The sequence below is a fragment of the Mastomys coucha genome, chromosome X (genome assembly GCF_008632895.1).
Source record: "Mastomys coucha isolate ucsf_1 chromosome X, UCSF_Mcou_1, whole genome shotgun sequence".
NCBI lineage: Eukaryota > Metazoa > Chordata > Mammalia > Rodentia > Muridae > Mastomys > Mastomys coucha.
In genome coordinates, this window is record NC_045030.1 from 103,164,369 (window position 1) to 103,168,482 (window position 4,114).

At 47.2% G+C, this 4,114-nt stretch overlaps 1 pseudogene; it reads right to left on the minus strand.

The window, feature by feature from the left end:
• Positions 1 to 4,114, minus strand: part of LOC116089966 — a 10,426-nt pseudogene that overhangs the window by 2,547 nt on the left and 3,765 nt on the right.

Consider the following 4,114-nt stretch of genomic DNA (forward strand, 5'->3'; position numbering starts at 1 on the left):
GCAACAGGAGGTCAGGCTGGCTTGGTGCTGGAACAATAGCTGAGAGCCTAGATCTTGATCCTTAAGCTAAAGGCATAGAGAGGGCCAACTGGAAGCTACAGTTGGGCTTGGAAAATCACATAAAACTACAGATTTCCAAGTTCTCTGTAACTTAGAGTATCTGAGGGGACTGCCAATCATTACCTAGCTGTGCAGCTTTGGCTTCTGTGGTGACAGCTTGTGTTTGTTTGGTCCAAGCAGAAAAACAAGGTGGCTTCCATGACTAACAGTGGAACAATACTGCCTTGGGTTAAATCATATCCCAGATTCTGCACTCAGGCCAGTGGTTGAATCACAAGATATGAAAGCTACCAAAATTAAGAAAGTAGCATGGAGATGCAGTTAACACCAATTCCATGGGGTGTTACAAGCTAAATAGATTAATGATCATTTGCCTCCGCTCTGAGGATTTGTATCTGTGGGAGAGAGACACGGAGAGTGTATTTGGAGATTCAGACTTTGATTCCATACTGAACTCACATGTATCAAACCTTCAGATGCTCATGGGAGAAGAAAAAGGAGAAGGTACAAAGTGCTCAGAGAGCTCATCTCCTTTATGCCTTCTGGACAACCCAGGTATAGAGGGGGTGGAAAGGTTCCTCATCTTGACTTCATGAGACCTTAGCACACTGTGTGGAGATTAAAGGTTCTGTCTGTGAGGCAGACTGGAACCTGAATTGCACAAGGACTGTAGTGTGCACACTTTAGTAAGCCAGGAACTGCCACTTCATAACCTTAAACTTTGGGAATGTTGTTCCAGCGACTACACGGCAGCATCAGAAGGCACCCAGTATATTTGCACAGACGCAAAGCATGACATTTTGTGAAGGGTGTCCAGATGTGTCCCAGGAAGGGTCTGAAAGTAGAGACAGAAAACACTCCTGACCCAGGCACAATGTTCTTGTAGCTTCGCACCTCTTGAGGGGGTAGAAGAGCGAGGCTTTCATATGCTAATGTGCAAATACCTTGAACCCACAGAAAAAAAAATCAGTGGATCCTAATGTTGCTCTGACTGGGAGAAGGCCTACAGAGGGAGTAAGCTAAGTGTGTTAGGGGCAGAGAATCAGGCAGTAACCTGGAGTGAAAAGTGGCCTTTACCTAGGACTGAAGCCAGGAGGTCAGACTCCCTCTCTTCTGACACTTTGATCCTAGTCAGAGGGAACCATTCAAGCAGCCTAGGGTACCAGTGAGAAAGAAAACTCACTGGCTTCAAGAACCAGATGAACAAGCCAGCCTAAGGACAGAGGGAGATGGGATTCATAAGGAATCTATTGTACAGGCATTGAATGCTTGCCAGGCACTGGTGGAAAACATTGGCCATTCGTGACCACTTTTGATGAATATCTCTTTGTACAGCCCAGGACTCCAAAGGTAAGGAAGAGCAAAGAACACACAGTAACATGTCCAAGGTAAGCACCGCTCCTGAGCCGTGGCCTTTTCTGCTTCTTAGGTACACGGTTGTGTGATCAGTCCCGGAAACTGCCTGTGACTATGACCCACAAGGGCAGGAAAACCTTGAAGTATGTGAAGGATGGCCAATTGGTGAAGGGAAAAAAAGGAGTATGAGGAAGCTATGATGTAACCTCTCACTGTGATCACTCTTGGCTGTTGCTTTCAAAGAAGGATTAGGACAAAGGCAGCATCCTAAAGGGAACTGTCAGGATCCTTCAGGAGAGTTTCAAACCCTCCAACTTCCAGCAGGAAGGCAAGCATAGCATGGTTACATGTTAGTCTCTAAGATTGGGCCTCCAAGCCAGTTTTCTTCCCAGGTCCATCTTCTGAGTGCTCTGACCGAGCAGATGGCCAACAGTGCTTGAGAGCTGCTTCTTCTCATCTTCTGCCCAACCTGAGGCCAGTGCCATCTCTTTTGCGGGCTGTGGCTGCTCAGGCAGCACCAAGGGCAAATATCCAAAGGCACTCCCAATTTCAGGGAGAGAGGAGAGTGAGGAACAGAGAGACAAAGTAAGAGAGGATGGCGAGGGGAAGGTTCGCATTTAGGCTAGACCAAGATCTTACTTCTTGTCTTTAGACACACTCAGAAGAGACCTAAGCTTCTCTTTATGAAAACCAGCCCTGGAGAGTGAATGGCAAAGGCTTGCAAAGAGGGTAGCACTTTGATCTTATGTCTTTTATATATTTATTTTCCTTTGCAAAGGACCAAATACCCAAGACTTAAAAACACACAAAATGCTGTTCTTGTTGTGTTCTGATGACCTGTGCCTGAGCATGTGTTTTGAGAACAAATGTAAACAATCTAAGTCAGAAATGTATCTATTCTTTTTAGAGCATGTGCTTTGCAAACAACTGTAATGGTCTAAGTTAAAATGTGTCCACTCTTTAGAAATGATTCAGAAATCACAGTAAGGGGGGCAACCTCAGGAAGAATACAACCCACAGAGGAGAGGAGTGTCATGGAATGATCAGAGAGCTCCAGTTGGCAGGGGAATATAGAAGACTGAAGGGGGTCATTTGGCAAGAGCTCATCATTTTACAGCCATGACAAGAATTTTTCACTTGAGTCAAAGTGAAAGAGGCAGCCATTCTGACAATTTAAGGACAGGCCATAGATGCAAGGATTCGCCTTTCCAATGAGTCTGGCCACTGAGTAGAGCTGGGAGTGTGGAGGGAAGGAGTGAGCAGACTCTGGGACTACAGGTAGCAGGATGACAGTAGAGTTGAAGAGCTTCTGCTGGCATTTGAAAGTCGGTGGCCACAGAGAGAGCCTGCAGGCAGAATGGTGTCTCCAGCTACACGTGGACAGGGAGAACATGGGGATGGCCCTCTGACAGCACTTGGCTATCACCCTTGGATGGATGTTTCTTGTCCACTATCATTTGGAGAAGACTGCTGGAGGAAGCACAAAGGCAAGGAACTGTTGTACGTTGTGTATATCACTCACTAATTCATAGACTGTATGGCATTTCAGATGATCGGCCAGTGATTCCCTTTAAGGAACTAGTGAATGCCATCTGCTTATCTGTAGATTATTTTGAGAATCGAAGCATCACACCAGAGACTCATGCTTCAGTATGGAAAGACACTGTGGTGTCATGGGTGAATGGCTATCAGGTGTCAAGGGCATAGCCCATTGTCTTTGTGCTTATGTCTCTATCCTTCTCACATCAGCAATACTTGCCACACAGAGAAGGAACCAGAGAGAGAAATGAGTCAGTGTAGATCTGGGGCCTCCCCAAACTTAGGCCTCTTCCTGATTCCCCATAGCAATCTGAGTGAGTGCAGACCTTTATCTGGACAGCTCCCCTCCCTCCATTCTCCTCCCTAGTGCCTTCCTTCTTCCCTCTGTCACAGTAAGCTCCAGGCTCCAGTGATGTCAGGCACCCCCTAGGTTCCACTAGCACCTGGGGCTTCTGCCCTAGTCACTGGATACATGGAAGCTCTGTCTGCTAGGCAGGATTTCCAGACAAGACTGGCTGTTCATCATCATCTCCAGTGAAGCTTTCCCTAGGCTCCATGGTCCTCCTTTGCTGCTTCCTGCATTCTACAAAAGTGTGCTCCCAATCATCTTCTTCATGTCCCAGAGGGTTTTGTCTCAACTTCTACCTGTTTTCAGGTTTTCTGACAAGTCTGATTCTCAGGGGAAACTAAGCTCTCTGAGTACAGGGCCAGTCTAGCTGTGTGAAGTCATGGTATCCAGCAGGGCCCTCAAGGACTACTTGTGAGTCATTAAATGAGGGAAACCAGTGGCACTTCCTCTTCCTCCCATTTGGGAGGGTCCTGCTCCCTCTATGGATGCTGGACAGTCCTTACCCCTGCCATAGAGCTTAGGACTCTGAATATTTTTGCTTACACATGGGATAAACTCACCACAAACTAACTGTAAAGAATGGATATAGGACTGTCACAGAGGCTGCAGAGAAAGGACTCGGGCAGTCTCCAGCTGGGGTCCAAGTCAGTGTACCGGTCTCATTCCTGTGACTGGGGAATCTTAAGGCTGGTCTCCAGGACAGATTTGTAGACGTAGGTCGTGTTCCCCTGCACCTATGTCTCCCGCCATGCCGCTGATGCCCATGGACTCAGTGGGCATATCTACTAAGGCAGAGTGGACTGCTGTTGA